This window comes from Dama dama, chromosome 22 (genome assembly GCF_033118175.1).
Source record: "Dama dama isolate Ldn47 chromosome 22, ASM3311817v1, whole genome shotgun sequence".
NCBI classification, from domain to species: domain Eukaryota; kingdom Metazoa; phylum Chordata; class Mammalia; order Artiodactyla; family Cervidae; genus Dama; species Dama dama.
Genome location: NC_083702.1, coordinates 11,673,350 through 11,692,619, shown reverse-complemented (window position 1 = coordinate 11,692,619; position 19,270 = coordinate 11,673,350). Strand labels below are relative to the sequence as shown.

Genomic DNA, 19,270 nt, shown 5'->3' with positions numbered 1-19,270 from the left:
TAGAAAGCCCAAAGTGCATTTAACGTTTCCATTGTAAGACTTCTCTCTGCTGATGGCATTTGGAAAGCTGGCCTCTAGGAAAAGCCCAGCGTAGGAATCTCCTGGGAGCAGCGAGCAGACTGTTGTCTTTTCTGATTTCCAAAAAGATCTTAATTTTTCCTGACTGTTTATGCACATTCCAGCACACCAGAAAGCTTCTGGAATCAGGGCTGCTCTTGGGGAACAGGAGTGGCCCGAAGGGCAGGGGCAGAGACTGGTGTCTGCTGAGAGCAGCAGGTAGGGCCTGGACTTGGAAGGCTGAGCCCCCAAGGCATGGCGGGTCCAGGCTAGGGAGTGGCAGGTCCAGGTAGGTCCAGGCTCTGGTCCAGATCCAGAGCCTGATAGGTTTCCTTGGTCTCGTCACGAAGGCTTTTGTCGTTGATGATGTACTTTGAGTTCACTCTTGGGAGAATGGCTTGGGAGAACAGTGGTAACTGTTCCCCGAGGGCAGGTGCCAAGGGCCTGAGGCAGCCTTGTCCCGGTGTCCCAACATTGGTTTTGGTTTGGCTCTCATGCCTGAGTTCACTGTTGGTCTGTCTTGAATGATGAAGGGATTGGAGGGGTAGGAACCGACTCAGATTCCACTGGGTTCCACTGAGCTTGTGTGCTCTGTTCAGAGCAGACTCTACAGTTTGTATGGCAGGAATCAAGTTTATGGATCAAGTTGTTTATGGATCAGTGGAACTAAAAGAAAAACTAAACTAAAAAAACTAAAAAACTAAAAGCAAGATTTTGCTGGGGTCTAAATAACATGGAAGTCTCCTGTGCCTTAGCCAGCGCTGGGTCCCACAGCCCTCCGTGTTGGGTGACTGGAGGGCTGTGGTCCACCTGCATCCTCTCAGTGTCGGGAAGTGAGACAGATCAACCCTGGAAGGAAGATGAAGCCACAGGAGGTTAGTTCCGAAGAAAACAGTTTTGGGGTCCACCCGCCCCACCTGGTCGGCGTGGCCCAAACCAGCAGAGTGAAGGGCGGAAGGGAGCCTCACTACTCATCTGAAATTTGGGCATATATTTCCATGTCTTGTGAGTCGATGGAGGACTTGGCCCCCTTCATGCGATCTGCATTGGTTGGCCCTGAAACACCCTCTGGCTGCTTGCCTGATGACAGGCCCTCATTCCAGGGTGTGGCGAGCCCCAGCACGGCTGTGGAGAGACACTCTGCCTGTGTGACTCTCCACTTTAGGATGGAGGCTTCTTTTGAAAAAACTGTGGTGAAACATTAAAAAAAAAAAAATCCACCCTTTTACCCATTTTGGAGCGTACGTACGTACCGTGTTGCCTGGGTAGCTGTGAGGACACTCACGCTGTCATGTGACCATCACCACCCTGGTCTCCAGGACTCTGCCATCTTCCCAGATGGACACTCCCTCCCCATAAGCACCGCCCTCCCCTCCCCAAGGCCTGGCCCCCACCTCCTACTGTCTGTCTCTGGTTCCTCAGAATGGAATCGCCTCTCCTGCTGTGTCTGGAGGCCCCCAACTACGGTGGGAGGAGGTGGATGGATGCTCCGCCAGGAAGGGCCAGGGACTATGTTCTCCGGGGATGTGAAGCCTTCAGGCTGTGGTTCTGCTTCTCCCTCCAGAGTGGGGTGCAGCCCGTGCTGGACTGTGCTGCCTTCTCATCCTTCCATTTCCCTTCTACGGGGGTGAGGGTGGGGGCTGGTGCCCATCTTCTTTGTGGGTAGGCATGGACCATGAGTAAGACAGTTTGGGAACAAACAGGGAATATTCACTGTCTCAGATGAGCTGAGTAATCATTGGGCCCCTCCAAGGTCCACCACTTTAGCTGTCCTCTCTTCATCTTTAGATAGTCCCTGCCTCCCAAGATGCTGGGCAGAAGTTCTTCTAAATTCAAGAAAAAAGGAATACTCTGCCTTCCCCCAGGGATACTCCTGAGGGCTCTTCTCCATCCAGGAATGTTTTCCACGTAAAACCCTACAACAGGCCTCCCAAGAGGGTTTTCCCGTAGGTTCTCCATTTGAGAGTCTTGGTTCTTCCTGACCACTGGACGTTTAGTCACCTCCCCCAGTGACAGCCTGGACTGAACATCCTCCTGGCCAGGCTGCCATTGGGGGCTGGAGGTAGGAGTGGATGGGGCAGGTAGATACAGAACACACCTCAGGGCTACACTGGCCACGTCCGGGCAGTGAGGAGTCAGAGCAGGGAGGCGAGAGTGGGCATGACAGACTCCTGGAAGGAACTTGTTTTCCAGCTGGGAGCCCGGGTTTGATTCTGGAGTTGGTATTTTCTATTGTGGCTGTGATGCCCTGGATCCACTGGGCAGAGGGGTCTCAGGCAGGGTCAGAGAGGGTCCCCGAGGTTCCCGCACAAGAGAAACCAAAACCAGCAGATCCCACTCCCTGGGGCCCCAGCCTTCCCCAGTCCTGAGGCCTGGGAGGTCCATCCAGAGTCTAGCTCACTCTGTGCTGTTTCCTCACAGGAGAGTTTGCTTTACAATTTTTCATTAATCTGTAAAAATACGTTTTATGCACTCTTCTGAATCGATGTTATGTTTTATAAAAATAGAATAAAGTGATATGGTAATGAGGGGAAAAGCACAGCAGTTTAGAAATTGTGACTGAATGCCCTCCTCCCAAACCTTGCTGAAATTATGGTGAAAGAATCTTTAAAAAATGCATAAACTGCAGAGATAAAATGAATGGAAAAGAAGACAACAGCAACCATATGTGTGTGTGTATACACATGTGTATATCTGAGGGTTGTTCTCATTTGTTCATTTTTGTGTTTGAAATATTCTTTGATGTCTTATTAATGCCATGGTCCTTAACGACCGAACAGCTGCAGCCAGCCACATCATGGAGCTTGGCTTTCCAACACTTTTGTGGAGGCCTCCCAGGTTGAGACATCCCCTGGAGAAGGGAATGGCTACCCACTCAAATATTCTTGCCTGGAGACTCCCAAGGACAGAGGAGCCTGACAGGTTACAGTCCATGGGGCTGCAGAGAGTTGGACAGGACTGAGTGGCTATTTTCACTTTCACCTTCCCAGGTCTTCTAGGTTCTGTTATGTTTTCCAGCCCCAGGAAAGTTGATGGTGATCAGCACACAGAGCCCCGACCAGGTCTTTCTCTGTAGACACATCTCAGTTGGATGTGAGCATGCACGTGTTGCTTAACTCAGCTCTGATGGGCGCAGGTGGCTTCAGCACCTCTTTTAAAGCAGCGTTAATGCCTGCTGCACCACAGAAGCAATGCCTTCCTAGGCCCTGGTGCTGGGTGAAGGTCGGAGCTGAATCCAGAGCTTGCTGGAGAGGCCCTACCTCCATGCAACCCAGCCTGCCTCCCTGCCACCCAGGCTGAGACAGGTGGAGGTTTGTCCTCTATTGACGACCAAGGAGACACTCTTTGGATGGGGGCGTGGCTGGCACAACCCAGGGAAGGACGGCTGAGACTCCCCAGCTGTCCCTCACTTGCTTTCACGGTGCAGCCTCCAGTCCTCTCTAGGCTGGAGATCTGATAATCCCCCAGCATCTTTCAGGCTGGCAGAGGCAGCCAGCCTGGAGAAGAAAGCACGGAGGACACGTCAGAGACCACCCTGCAGGACGACTCAGCCACAGCCCCTCCAGCTGACAAGCCCACTCACCACTCCTGTCAGTTTTCTGTTGTTTAACTCTTAAATATAATCCATCAATTAAGGACACTTAAATATTTGGAACTCCCTTAAAGTGAAAATAGAAACCAAACAAACAAGCAAAGGATGGATATTTAAAACAGAAAATGAAAGGGGAAACCTTAAAAAAAAAAAAAAAAACACCACCAACAGCATCCTTTTCTGTCTTTAGAGAGATGCAACAAGATGCTACTTCCCTGAGACAGAAACTAATTTCTGTGAAAAAGGAATATCCACGAAACAAAAAGGAACTCTTGGAAATTCAAAATGTTGTAGCTGAGGGCTATGAATCATTGAAAAACAAAATTAATGGATCTCCAGAGACTCAGGGAGAAAAATCAGAGCTGGAAATTAGGAGGGAAAAAATATGACAGTGAGATGACCAGTCCAAGAAGTACAGCATCTGAGAGCTTGAAGTTCCAGAAAGAGGTAACTGAATATGCAGTGAGAGATGACTCTCATGGATACAGTCCAGAACACTGCCTACAACTAAAGGGCATTAGCGGTCTACTCTGTGAGTAGGGCTCACAGAGTGCTCACACAGATGGGCACATCACTATGAAAATATCAGGAAAGTGAGAACAATTGGATAGTCTTACAAGTTTCTAGAGAGAAAAAAAAAATGCATTACAAAGGATCAGGAGTCAGCCTGGTTTCAGGTGTTTTAACATGAGAAGCAAGAAGACTGGGGCAGTGCCCTCAAAATCCTGAATGAATAGGATTTCCAGTTGTGAATTTTATACCCAACCAAATTATTGCCCAAGCAACAAGTAGAACAAAGACATTTTCAGGTGAATAAAAACCTCAACAACAACAAAAACAGCTAAAAGAAAAACCCCAAACTAAAACAAAGTTAGCTCCAGTGCGGCAAAGCCATTGGAGGAAGTTCTCCATCATGAAGTGGGATTAAACCAAGGGAAACATGGGATTCAGGGAACATAGAATCCAGCTCAGAGAAAGGCAAAAAGCATCTGTGAAGGGGATCCCTTCCTAGTCATCACGATGCAGGATCAGACACTGATCCCAACAAATTGCCATGCTATTTAGGATGCTGGAGAAGGATCAGAGAGAGAAAGCCTCCCTTCTCATATTGGGAAAGAAGTTAAAACTTGGTAAGAAGTTATAGAAGCACATGATTTAAAAATATGGAATTAACTACCCAAAGATACAGCTAAGTAACTGAAAGTGGTGTTTGTTAGGGAGGAGGAAATAGGGCAGAAAGAGAACTGTGGATTCGTTTGTCTCTGTTTGCTTTGCAATGAGCCTTTGAGAGATATTTGACTTTAACCTATGTGGATGTACAACAGATAAGAATGAAAACTGGAAGAACCCCCTAGCTTGTTGCTGAGACGTGGGGATCCCTGGAATCCTGTACAGTTCATTCGTTTACTCAACACTTCTCTTCCTGATCCTCTGTAACGTGCCAGGCATGGTGGCAATTTCTTTCTTCAGAGTTTGTCAGTCTTTTCACTGCTCCCATCTGGACAGTCCTGCTGGTGGCCTGTCCCTCCCCTCTGTCCCTGGATCTCTGCAGGGTGAGGCTGCAGCTCTCATGTCGTGTCCAGAGAGTCAGGCTTGCCTCCTTCCTGCTCTTGAACAACAGGTTATCAGGGTGATGTATTTTGCTTTTTCTTCTGAAGGGGAGAAGCAGCCAGGGGAGAATCCCACACATTCCTGGCGGGGGGGGGGGGGGGTCTTAGAGGTGATGGACACAATGTTCTGACTTGTGCTCTCCCTGTCTCCATCCTCCATGTTGACCAATTCTTCACCTCCTGCTTCCCCAGAACACCCCGTAGTGTAGGCAGATCAGGGCCGTTAGGGAAAGCCCACTGCAGCCCTCATGGCCCCTGATATTTACACTTTTGCTCCCTGAAATCTCATTAGTTGAGACCCAATTCTTTGAGTTTGGAATTTAAGGAAAGTGCAAGTGAGTCTAAGAGGAAAAGTACCCTGAGCCACTCTTGTGGTCATTTCCAGCCCAGCGTCCTCAAACTCTAGCAGCTCATAAAGGGCATAATGATGGCTCTTGTTAATATTTCAACACTCCTAATGGAAACTGCCCATTATTCCAGATAAGGCTATAAAGAGTCACTAAAACGTCAGGGTCCTGTGGTCTCAGTGGACAGAGCCTGAGCTGACCCGGCGTGGCCGCTCCATGCAGACAAGGGGCCTGGATTCGTGGCCGTCTGTCTCCGATGAGAAACGGAAGGGGAGATTGGAGTTATCAGTGCCGTGTGTTTGGTTGACAAAACCCCGGCAGAGGCACTGCTGGGTGGTGGGATATGGAAGGGGTCTTCGGGAGAGAAGAGTGGGGGTCACCTCATGCTCCTTCCTTAGAGGATTTGTGGCTGGTGGGGCCGAGGGCAGAGGAGGGGGCGTGGGGCTGAAGACCTGCAGATCTGAGTCATCGCTGGCCAAGGGCAGTGCAAGGGGTCTGAGTGTCCCCTCTCCTCACAACTCAGACTCCGTTACTTGGCCTGGTTGCAGCAGAGATAAATTCTCTAAGGTGATCGGGGCCAGAGAGGATGGGAGCCTCGTGATGTGAAAAATGATGTGGCCTCCTTCTTGCCCCGCACGAGTCCTGGCTCCATCCAGACACAGCCAGTCCCTGGGTGGGGGCGGGGGTGGCCGAGGATGCTGCTGGCAGCAGTGGCCGTGCTCGGGCTCCCTGCGGTTCTGGCTTCTGAGCCCAGAGCAGAGGAAGCCCCTCTGGAGACTGTGCGAATCTTTGCTGGTCAGTTTCCTGGCTGGTGACTCAGGGGTGGAAATGGCTTGGGGATTTTTGTTTTTGTTTTGTTTTCTTTGGAATCAGGCACTGGATAAACACACTTGGACTCTGGGGCTGTGGGGCCTCCGCCACCACGCCCTTTGATGTCCTCTGATCTTGTGTCTCCAGCCAGATTGGGAGGCGGCTGACCTCTGTGTATCAGTTTCTCGTCTATAAAAAAGGGCTACTCATGACTTCCTGCAGGTCTGCTGTGAGTGTTAGGGGTTTCGGGGCTCAAGTTTGGTTTCACCGAACCTGTCCACCCTTCTTCCTTCCTAGGCTCTCACAGGAAGGGTATTACTTCCAAGGAGCGAGATCTGGATGAGGGGTGACCACCTCCTTCCAGAGCCCAGCAAGGTCCCAAGATGCACCCCCTCACTGGGGACCCTGGTTTCCTCCCACCACGTCCAAATCAGGCTCCGAAGAGCAGTGTGAGAGCCCACGTGTGCAGCAGGATGGTGATGCTCAGCCCACCTCCACGGAGAGACAAGCCCTGGGCCCCACCCAGTGTGTGCCACGTGGAGGCTGGGAGCGCAAGAGAAGGCTGGAGGAAATGAAACAAAAACCAGACATGAGAGGAGAGGGCTTGCCTTTGTGGTCCTTTAACCCTGCCTGTGGAGTTAGTCCCCGAATGCGGCCAACTAGCGTCGTCACTCATCCGTCGTTGTTGTTCAGTGGCTAAGTCGTGTCTGTCTCTTTGTGACCCCGTGGACTGCAGCATGCTAGAGTTCCCTGTCCTTCATTATCTCCCAGAGTTTGCTCAAACTCATGTCCATTGAGTCGGTGATGCCATCCAACCATCTCATCCTCTGTCATCCCCTTCTCCTCCTGCCCTCAATCTTTCCCAGTATCAGGGTCTTTTCCAATGAGTCAGCTCTTTACGTCAGGTGGCCAAAATCTTGGAGCTTCCATTTCGGTGTCAGTCCTTCCAATGAATATTCAGGGTTGGTTTCCTTTAGGATTGACTGATTTGATCTCCCTACTGTCCAAGGGACCCTCTAGAGTCTACTCCAGCACCACAGTTCAAAAGCATCAGTTCTTCGATGTTCAGCCTTCTTTATGGTCCCACTCTCACATCTGTACATGACTACTGGAAAAACCACAGCTTTGACTATATGTACCTTTGTTGGCAAAGTGATGTCTCTGCTTTTTAATGTGCTGTCTGGGTGTGTGGGGAGCCCTAGAAATGTGATGTGGGTGCCTGGCATTATAGCAGAGGAGGAAACGAGAGGACTGGGGTGGAGGAGGGATCACTCTCCCGGGAGGAGAGTTAGAAATGATGACTCTAGAACCCCTGGCTCACTGACCCGCCCGGGGGAGGGGCCTCTCAGAGGGGAGCTGTTGTCTTTAGCGGGGCTCTGCCATGCCCAGAGTGCACGTCCATGCTGACATGAGGTTTCCCTGTCTGTGCTTTTGGGGACCACTTTCCTCAGAACCAGTACAAAGCAAACAATCTTGTTGAGCAGCGTCATTAAAACTAGAAACATTTCTGTCCCTCACTTGCCTCATGTGGGTCTGGAAAACCCATGAGTGTGCCTTCCGCATTTAAAAATATGACCACTGAAGTTTGTGCAGTGCTTTAAGTTTACAGTGATTTCCTCATATACCATTTGAACCTCCTAAGAGCCTGTGACCTGTTGGCGGTGGTCTGAGTGTCCTCACTAGAGATGAGAAGACATGTTCACCCAGCAAGTGTTTGGCGGGACAGGACGCGGTCCTCACGTCCGCAACCGGACTCCTTTCTGTAACCTCTAAGCTGCTTCTGCCCGCCGTCCCAGGCCTGTTACAAGCCTGGCTATGTTCTCATCGCTTCCACATGGAAGGCGTCCTACGCACCTTCTTCCGTCTTCCAACGGGGCAGGGAAAATGGCTTTCGGCTTTGGTGAAGGTTCACAGAGAAGTGGGATCCAGAAATGTCTTCGAGTCTGGCCCAGGTGCCAGCAGAATCTGGCCAGTGCATTTGCCACGCTGAGTCAGGCTGTTCCCCTGGCCCCAGACTTTGGGAGGATGTTGCAATGACTCTGGCAGCCCCGTGCGTCTCCCTCGGCCTCGCAGGCATTCCAGTGATGATGACGGCTTGTCGGGGTCATGGCCCTGGTACAAAGCATGGCTATTTGTGGCTGATGGAAAACATAACTGGAGCCACCTGCTTGCAGGGCTGGCTTCTCAGGCTTTGGGGCTGGAACCAGCTGGAAGGAGATGTTCGGCCAGGCCCACTGGTTTCTCCTTCCTGCTCGGGACCTGGAAGGTCCATCTCTTTGTCTGTCCTTTCCTCCCTGGAGTCTCCCTGCTTCCTCCCTGGAGTTTCCACGTACCCACGTGCTCAGGTCCCTGCTGTGGTCGCTCATGGTGCTACTTTGTTCAGTCCCCCCTTGTGCTGTTTTTGGACGTCTTTGCGCACGGTTATCCTAGCTGCATTTCTTGGGGCCAGACGCGGAGTCTGCCTTGTCCTTCCTCTGTCTCCCCATGCCTGGGTGGTGGGCACCACTGAGTGATAACAGATTGGTCTTGATGAAATGTGGCAGGGGTTACAGGCCAAGTACAGCTCTGGGAGCCCAGGGACATGGTTTTGTTACCTGGAAGAATTCCCCACCTCCATGGGTTTCTGTCCTTCCCTGTGAGAGGGAAGAGGTGAACAGATGATCTCAAACGCCCAGACCTGAAGTTCTAGGACCAGTGATGGATCCGCCAAGAGCCTCCTGGCTATGGCCGCACGCATACCCCATACTGTAGCCTGTTGGGATATCTTTGGCTTGTCATTGGCATCTGTGACTTGGTTGCATGGAACTTTAAAAAAAGATCCTCTTTTTATCTCACAGGGAGGTCCCGGTGAGAACGGGGGAACATTGAGGAGTGTTTAGAAGTGGAGACTTGGAGTATTCCTGCCTGGAAAATTCCATGGACAGAGGAGTCTGTTGGGTTACAGTCCACGGGGTTGCAAAGAGCCGGATACCACTGAGCATGCACACTTGCACTTGGAGTCAGACAAGCCTGAAAAAAATCCTAGTTCCATCATTTATAGGTGTGTGTTCTTGAGCAGGTTACCTCTGTAAACACCACCTTCTCATCAGAAACAGAGTTCATGAGACCAGCCTCTCCAGGAGAGGGAGTTAAGGGAGATGAAGCAGGTGTGGGGCACACACAGCTCGGTAAACAAACGCGTGCATAATACTTCTTGCATTTGGGAAGCAAAGGGTGTGTCTTCTAATCCTTCCGTGAGCACATTCTCTCTGTACACTCTTGGTTGTACTTTAAGACGATGCCTTTATCATTTTAATAAGCAGTATAATGATTTGCAGAGAATCATTTCAGTTCTAATAGGAACACTAGCAGTACTAATGATGCACGATGGTGTTTGAATAGAGTCCTGTAATTTATGGAATTGGAGAGACTTACAAAAGCATGCGCTGACTCTCTGGAGTCTCAGATTTCTGGTGAGTGATTCAAACAGATGACTCTTCCTGCCAGCGCAAATAAATCAAGTGTAAACCTTTGCTTTTCAACCAAATTGTGGAAAATGGAACAAATTCAATGATGAAAACCTATTCGAATGAGACAATTCATTCTTGAGGGGATTTACTAACAGGAGATTCTCCAGTTTGTCACTGACCTACCAAAAGCAACAGACCACAATCATATATGCTTTTTTTTTTCTTTTCCCAGCAGTTTTGGGTTTAAGTAACTGGAGCTTCTCAAATATTAAAATTGGAGGGTAGCTCAGTGATCCAAGCAATAGAGACTGAAAAAGACTTTGGGCATAAATCAAAATTTTCTAACTGTGTTGCCCCAAGATGCTGGGAAAGTCACTTAATAACCTTGGATATTTCCTCTTACCAACTGCAACATCGGCATGATGAACATGACCTGGATTTAGAGAGTGTTAGTGGGGAAATTAAATGCTAAATGATTTCTTTCTGTTTAAGTGAAAAAAAAAAAAAACCTATGTTGAGTATTACCTTTCAATCTGATATGTGTGTGTGTGTTAGCCTGAAGTTCAAGTATTTGCAAAGATTTCCAGCACACTATGACTTTCAGAAACAAAGAAAAGAGTTTGATCAAAATAATGTCTCTTCATCAGGTGAGCTAGGTTTGGACTTCCAGATCGCTCATGTTTTATCTCGACGATTTATGTTTGGCTGAGTTTCGACATTCGCTCCCAGAGTCAGAGAGAATTCCAGAAGATAAAGGAGAACCATTATGCCAAATATCAGTGAAGCCTCAGCGAGCAGAAAGAAATAATGGAAGTGGTGTACCTGGCAGAGGGCATGTGGCTCATGGGGGAACAGCTTCAAAGTGTCTTCTGTCCATTAATCCCTTTAGCATTCCAGCTCTGCTTCCTCAGAGGTGGATTATCGTGAGGAGCTGTGTTACATCAGCCCGCAAGCCATGGTCCCAACCCCATTAGGCCCAGCAAACGTTCTGTATTGCTGGGTTAATGGGCTTTGGAGCCATGTTTACCCACATCTACGGGCTTGTCCCACTCTCAGCAGTCCCATCGGGGGCAGAGGGATACCTCTGCTCTCGTCTATGGTACTGACTCTCTGTCACACCCCTTTGGAAGGTGAGAGGAACCCAGGTGGGATGGGACGTGACAAGTGCTCGGGTTATACATAGGTGAGCTGACCAATTCTGCATCGGACTTTGGTGTTTACGTAGGATTTTCATGGTGGGTAGACACACTGTTTCCATTCAAAATGCCTCATTAAATTCTAAGTGAGATACCTAAGGTGTGTCAAAAATGAAAGGCAGAATTGCTTCTCTTGAAGTCTTTCTTTGTCTAGTATGATGGGCAAAAGGGCTTCCCCGAAGGCTCAGCAGGTAAAGAATTCACCTGCCAATGCAAGAGATGCAGGAGATGCAGGTTCAGTCCCTGGGTCAGAAAGATCCCTAGGGCAGGTTGGGGCATGGCAACCTACTCCAGTATTCTTGCCTGGAAAATCCTATGGACAGAAGAGTCTGGTGGGCTGCAATCCATGGGGTTTGCAAAGAGTCGGACATGACTGAAGCCACTGAGCATGCATGCATACATAATGGACAGAGTTTGCCAGTTTCTAAGCTTACAAAAACCTTCTCAGTCTGTGCTGTCGTATGTCAAATGGCAATAGTAATGATAATGCCCTCCTTCTTTCTAGGTTAGGACAGTTACATGGGTTGGTATTCGGTGAATGTGCCCGCCTGACATTGTAGAAGGCACTCTGTGAATGTTAGCTAAGATGACATGAACTAGTCTAAGGGAAAAGGTCAGTAGACATGTTGGGAATTGATACTAAGAAGGAAGAAGACTCATATTGGAAAAAGTGGGGTTCAGGGGGAAGACTGGCAGGCAGACTTCTGGAAGTGGGAATAGGCGGGGTGGTGTCCGTGACCTCCTTGCACAGAAGTGACCTGCATCAGACAAAGCAAGAAAAGAAGGACGCAAGCAGTGTCAAGACTGTGAGTGTGGTACAGAGGGGCCACCCAGGTTTCAGTGATGCTCACACCTTCACTACCATTCTCAGTTACTGTGTTCATTGCTTTTTTCACTCAACCCACATTTATCATTCAACCTGTGCTGTGCACTGATGTTATTGACAAAAATTATTCACTCCCCACCCTTAAGGAAGATGAAGGAGGGGGCAGGTAAGTCACCAGACAATTGGACAATAAATTCGTGAGTGATCAGGAGGAATGAGGTACACTGGGAAGGGTTCTAGGAGGAGCTACACCTGCGATTAGGTGAGTAAGAATCACCTAGAGGGGGGAGAGGGCTTCTCAGGTGGAGGTTGCTGCATGGGGAGAGTCACGGATGACAACGGATGACAGAGTGTCTGACAATCCTTGTCTGCTAATTCCCACATCTACTCGTTTCAGAGTTGGTCTCCACTGTCTGCCTGTTCTCTGAAGCATGGATCATATTTTCACATGTCTGGCTATCTTGGATTATATTCTGGATATTGTCAGTGATCTCTTGTAGAGTCTATGAATTCTATTATGTTCCTAAGAAGAGTGCTAATTTTTTATTTTAGCAGGCACTGACTTTGATTGAACTCAAACACCAAGACCCACCTCCCCTGGGGGCAGAAACTGAAATCTCTGATCAGTTTTATTAATCTTAGCTGAGTTGTTTGGAATCTATGTCATGCAGCAGTCAGGGATTAAAGTCCACAGTAGATATTTCAAGAACTCCAAGCAGTTTAATATGCTCAGAGGACAGTGTGTGTGTGTGTTGGAGAGAACTAGAAGGACATGCAGCTTAGAGAAAGGCAAAGGCCGTGTGTTATACTAAGGAATTTGAGCTTTATCCCAAAGGCTGTGTTGGAGAACTTTAATCAGAAGTGTAAAATGATCAGACTTGTGTCTCAGAAACATTTCTTAGCATCTGTGTGAGGGATGAACCAGAAGGGGTAGGAAGATAGTTAGGAAGTTTGTGGGTAGAATAGAGTTCAGTTGTCTCCTCCGTGAGATGAGGAGTTGAACTCGCTGACTATTAGCATCTCCTGTGGGTTTAACAGCCTGTGCTTCCCACTGATGCCCTCACTTGGCCTCCTGGAGCCACGAGTTCCTGCAGGGCTGTGTTTTGCAGAGCACTGCACACAGCTTTTGAGTTCATACTGTAGATCATGCAATTAGAGGAAAATACATTGATGGTGTTCCATGGTCTATGAATAGTTTAAGGTAAAGAGGGGACAAGGCAACGCATGTGGATGAACCACAGGTAGAAGCAGCCTCCCAAGGTCCCTGGCTCTCCTTTCAGACCTCCCGTATCACAACAGGTATATGGTTAATTCCATGTGATCTTAAAGGGCCTATGGCTAATCTGGCTGTGAGTTTTGTAGTCCTCCAAGAGAAGGAGATAGGTTTGGTATGGGCCCGGTGATATGGACCCTTTGCAGTTGTTCAGTCGCTAAGTCGTGTCTGACTGTGATCCCATGGACTAAAGCACGCCAGGCTTCCCTCTCCTTCACCGTCTCCTGGAATTTGCTCAGACTCATGTCCACTGAGTTGGTGATGCCATCCAACCGTCTTATCCTCTGCTACCCTCTTCTCCTCCTGCCCTCAATCTTTCCCAGCATCAGGGTCTTTTTCCAATGAGTCAACTCTTCGCATCAGGTGGTTGAAGTATTGGGTCTTCAGCTTCAGCATCAGTCCTTCCAATGGATATTCAAGGTTGATTTCCTTTAGGGTTGATGGGTTTGATCTCCTTGCTGTCTAAGGGACTCCTCTTCTGGCGTCATATCTTTCTGCCTTTTCATACTGTTCATGGGGTTCTTGGGGCAAGAATACTGGAGTGGGCTGCCATTCTCTCCTCCAGTGGACCGTGTTGTCTCAGAACTCTTCACTCTGACCCATCTGTCTTGGGTGGCCTTGCACAGCATGGCTCATAGCTTCATTGAGTTACACAAGTCCCTTTGCCATGACAAGGTTGTGATCCACGAAGGGGACCCTTGGCAGTAGGGTACTCAAACTGGGAAGGATGAGAAGATATATTTGCTTCGGTCCCCTGAAAGGCTCAGGAGATGGTGTGGGTGTGTTGACTTCATCATTTCCTGGTTCTGGACCAACAGGAAAGTGAGGCTTCCCCAAGCCTCAGGATGCGCTGCGCCTTCCCAGACTTCCTGGAAGCAAAAAGTTCCTTTGTGTTGAACCGCAGATGACACACGGGATGTCCTGGCGAGGCTTTTTGTACGGGGAGGAGCTGACTGGGGACGTATCTGCTGTGTTCTGTCCAGGAACCGCAGACAGCAGTCGTGGGGGCTGGAGTGAGTTTCAGGGGTCGAATGAGAGCTATGGATAGGCAGAGGGCAGGAGGAGGCGGGCGCATCCCGCTGGGGATTTGTCCCCAGCACTCGCCCAGTGTGGGCACACGGTGGATGTGCAAGAGACCTCAGGCCCAGCCTTGGTGGGCAGATACAACTGGGACTTTCAGCCTGGCCAGGGCTTAGACACCAGAGGATTCTCTGCATCTTTAGAGAGAGGAATTTTTGCTCAGACTCATTCTTTTTAATGCAGCTTTGACACAACAGGGACTCTTGTGGAAAGGGGTGTCCTTCCAGTATGGGGGTGAGCCCTCTGCTCTGATGGACCTGCGGTGGTTTCGGTCACACACTGTTTTAAGAGGGAAAAGTCCCCTTTTACAGCAGGAGACAGACAGAGGATCAGGCATGGCCTCAGGAAAGCAGAGGGTCAGGCTATCCGGGCCCTGGGTGTGCCATCAGCTCAGCCGACCTTGACCACAGGGCTGGGTCTTGGCCCCGGAGGGAGAGAGCCTACTAAGGAGCCAGTGACTTCAGGAAGATTGGAATAATTAGTCAGTTCTCACTGCTACAGTGAGTCACCCTCCTGGAGACGCTGCGTTCCAACCTAAGAGTTAGGAGCTGGGGCAGAAGACGCCTGGCACAGTTCCCGGGGGACGCACGGAAGCCACGTGGGGCCCAGGGGCCTCTGTTCACATCCACTGCCCCTGCTTTTGCTCCCTCCTTCTGCCTTCGGCGGGAAGGGATGTGGGATCCACCAGGTTCAAGGCTGAGCAGGGTGGAAATGGGAGGATTGTGGGCAGAATTCAGGCTGGACCCATGGAATTCCAGGGCCACTGTATCTGCCCCGGGGTGACTGGTGGTCCTGGCTTCCTGGTGGGAGTGGGACCATCCCTCCATGGGAAGCAGGAAGGGGCTGGAGTCTCTGTGACCTTCTGCCATGTGGCCCAGGCAGCCCTGTGCCAGCTCGTGGCAGAGGCTTCTCAGGGTCAGGCAAGTTTCTGAGCACATCTTTGCCCTGGAGCATCCCTCTATGGGCAGGGTATGCATGGTCTGGAAGTGAATGGATGTGGTTCCTGGAAGCCAGGCCATGGCAGCGCAGCCATTGAGGCCAGATGTTCTGTAGTTACCTGGTGACAGTTGGGGTGTGTGTAACCAGAAACAGCTCCTCTTGGAACCAAGAAGGTCGATTCCCAGAAGCTGACCCTTGGTTTTTGTCCTCACAAGGCCCCCGTTCCAACCAACTCGCTAAAGGGAGGCTGGGAAGAGAGTGTGTGGCTGCCCGCCCAACCTAAGTGCCTCGGAGGTGCAGGCAGGATGGGAGCCTTCCTCCTGGGACAAGGGGGGATGGAGGAGGTTCGGGAGAGTCTGGGTGGAAAAGTCCAGATGGGGGAGTAGATTGGGCGGACCCTGCTGCTTCCTGGCACAGGAGCTTCTGGGCATCACCTCACCTTTGGGCCTTCTTTCAGCTCGGCCTTCTCTCACCCCTTTCCTTTCCTCCACGGCTATCTTTTAGTGCCTCTCAGGGGCTGTTAAGTGCTAAAAATCCATTGGAAAATCAACAAGCTGACATTTTGGGAGCGGAACAACAGAAATGGGTGAACAGCTGGGTAAGTCAGGTTATTTGCAACCCTGGGCAGCATAGTGATGTGATGGAGAGGCCTGGGATGTGACTGTGTTCACAGAGGTGGGAAAGCCTCCCTGGGGCTGTGGGTCTGGGCTATGACCCCTTCCTGTCAGGTCTGGGGAAGCATCGTTCTAAGCGATAGGGCGGCTGGCCCCCTGGCTCTGGGTGGGGATATCCGGGGGGGCAGGCGGCCACGATGCCTGAGGGAGCCTGGAGGCTGGTGTCTGCGTCCCCGAGTGGAGGAATGCTCCCCGGACTTGTTCATGCTTTGGACAGCGAGCAAGCAGTAAACTTGGATTGTGTTAAGCCACCTCCGTGTTGGTGTTTATTTGTTGCAGGATTAGCACCAGTGTCTCCACGCGGGACACAGCACAAGGACCCGGGTGCAGAAAGGACCGCCCGTGAGCAGCCAGGGCGCACGATGGGTGGGGGCGATACATGTCCCCCCTCCCCGCGTGGTCGTGCTGGAGGCTCTGTCCGCCTCTAATGCCAACTCAGAGCCAGCTCGTCACGTCACCAGGTCCCCAAATTAAGCAGTAATGTGCTTGTCCAATAAGCCCCATATGGCTGTGATGAGTCAAGACCACATTCTCTCAGCTTTAAAAATTAATATTATTAATGATGATAATGAAATCTCCCAGTTTTATGCCATGCTTTTCTCCTAAAGGGCTCAAAATGCAAGCATTAACGTATGTGTCCACCCAGCCCACCAGCTGTATCTTAGGAAGGAATGGGACGTTTGGGGGACGACTGCGTTCTTGAAGACGAGGCTCACATCTTCCCCCTGTCTTTATCCCATAAGGACCAATCTTCTTTCCTGGCAATAAATGGGAAGAGTGAGATAGAATTAGGGAAATGGGATTATTTTAATGTCACGGTGAGGAAATGAAACACAAAGAAGGGACTGGAGTTAATCAGCCGCCATAGAATGCCTGGTTTGGGACATCTAACAGAGACTTGCCCAACGCACCTTGTTCACAGAGAGAGGATGTGGGGTGGGGACAGGCTGATGGGCTGGGCAGGGGAGCTGGAAGGGGCCCCACTGGCCTGGGAACAGCAGTAACTTTGCATCTGGTGAGGAGCAGATGGACTGAGTTCTGAGGGGCAGGGATGTTGAGGACCAGAGACCAGCCTCATCAGAGGGTTAAATGTGGGAGTCCTCCCAGAACCCCAAGATGCTTCATAGAACCCAGGCCATCTGCGGGACGGGGCATTGATGTCTGAGGGGAGGAGTTAAAAAGGGCTGAGTCACGGGGTCACAAGTATCGAGGAAACCATGGAGACCATGACCTGGTCATTTGTCCACTTCCAGGAAGGTCCACCACCATAAAAATGTTCATTAACCTTTTATTCAACAGGTATTAATCAATTGGCTATTATATGCTTTTCTTACTCTGGAGGAGCTTGTAATTAAGGTGACTGTATCATTTATCATCCAAACTGGGACACATTTGAGAAAGAAGAGGGTCACTGCTAATGACTACGTGGGGGTGACAGACACACACGGAGACTGGCCTGGGCAAACCGGGACGTGTGGTGACCCCACCGTGGAACCCCACCCACTCAAGACCAGTGCAGGAGATGCGGGCCATGTGGACGGTGTGTAGACAGTGCCTGCATCCATGGGTTCATCCTCCCGACCGTCAGAACCCTGCTCGAGCCCCTCCACCCACCCCACCGCCACTGTAGCCACAGACTGCGTTTATGGCCTCTGGAAGTTACCTAACCTTCCTGCACCCCGGAGCCCGTACCTGCCTGGCAGGGTCATGGTGAGGATGACGTGGGTCCCTGCAGGTTGGCCAGAGCAGGGCTGGCCACTGCAGACAAGCCACTGTTACCAGGGGAGCCTGGCGTGTCTGCACTACGGTCGGGCTCCTCGTCCGGGAAACGGAGACTGCACACCGGCCTTTTATGGGTCTGGAATTCAGGGCACGTCAGTCCCCCTCCCCTGCAGCTGACATCAAAGTGTGAGCTTAATACTTTCCACACCGGTTCACAGATTTATGACCTAATATATTTAGAGGTGGTTCAAGAACATCTCAGGAGGGGACAGAGGAGGAGCCCATGGGGAAGGGAGCATGGATGCGTGGCCTTACATGGAAGAGAGGTGAGCGGGGACCAGAGGGATGGGTGGCCAGGCTGCACCACACTCCTGGGCCAGGCCAAGGCTCTAGGAGGCATGGGACGGCCTGGCCTTCATTTCAGGATGAAAACCAGAAGGCCTTTCTCTAAACCTGGGTACCTCTGCCGCCAGATAGGACCAGCTCTTCAGCTCCCAGGGTTTGACCTCCACCCACGGCTACAATGAGAAGAGCACTCAACTATTCCAGCTAGTTTACTGGGTTTTGTTTTCACTCTCTTTTTTTAAAAAAAACTTCATTAAGTTCATCCACAAAATAGGACATTATATATTTTTAAACAATGGTTTTATAATGGAAAATTTGAAACATAATCAAAGTAGCTAGACTTACTTGTGCAATGAGTTCCCACGTACGTATCTCCCAGCTCCAGCTTCAGCCATGATCAACGCTTGCCAATTCAGTTTTATCTCTTTCCCTCAAGACTTTTTTTTCCTGAGATGTTTGAAAGCAAATTCCAATTTATCTGTAAATACTTTGGGACACATCCCTTACAGACAGGACTTTTTAAAACATGTAACCAAATGCGTGTACTACCCAGACAACAATACCAACAGCAAAAATAACCCCAGTAAATCCTTAATATCCCCTAACATTCAGTTTATATTTAAATTTCCCTTATTTCCCATTATTATCAAAATGCCTTTTATTCTTGGTTGATTTGAATCGAGCCTCATAAGGTCCAGATGTTAGATTTGCTTGTATGTCTCCTGAATCTCTTTTTATCTACAAATGTTCCTTCTTCCACTTTGAATGTCATTTTTTTTTTTTTTTTTTGGAAGAAAACTGGGTCAGTTGTCCTGTGGACTGTCTCATATTTCGATTTGGCTGACTACCTCCTCATTTTGTCTTTTTTAAAATTCCGTTATCCTCTTTATTGTCTGTAACCTAGAGCTTAGATTCTGGCTTCATTTGTTTTGGAGGGTCAAGGGTTTTGGGGCTCAGTACATCCACTGGGGCTACATCAGAAAGTGCTTTCAGCGATGCTGAGCCCGGGGAGTAGACTTGGGGGTGTCATCCTGGCCCCTCCACCATAGAGATCCCCCTTAACCTCTCATCTCACATTTTCAGCATCTGTCGATGATCGTTTTTCATTATTTCATTGGAGCTTGTGAAACATCCATTTTTTATCCCATTGTTCCCTTTGCATCTAGCACCCGGAAGTCTTCTGGACAGAAGAACAGTCCCTCATCAGCTTCTTGGTTACCTTGATATGCTTTTTAGCAGGACATCTGCTTATCTTTCATTGACCTGTTTTCAGAATCATAACTTGGTGCCCTCGCAAAGGAGGCTAGATCTGTCATTAATTAATTAAGCATATATTATTGAGTTCTTCCA

At 49.8% G+C, this 19,270-nt stretch overlaps 1 protein-coding gene across 6 annotated transcripts in view; it reads left to right on the top strand.

Annotated features, from left to right (window-relative positions):
* Positions 1 to 19,270, top strand: part of CACNA1C (calcium voltage-gated channel subunit alpha1 C) — a 379,681-nt gene that overhangs the window by 58,596 nt on the left and 301,815 nt on the right. The gene's annotated exons all lie outside the window — the stretch shown is intronic.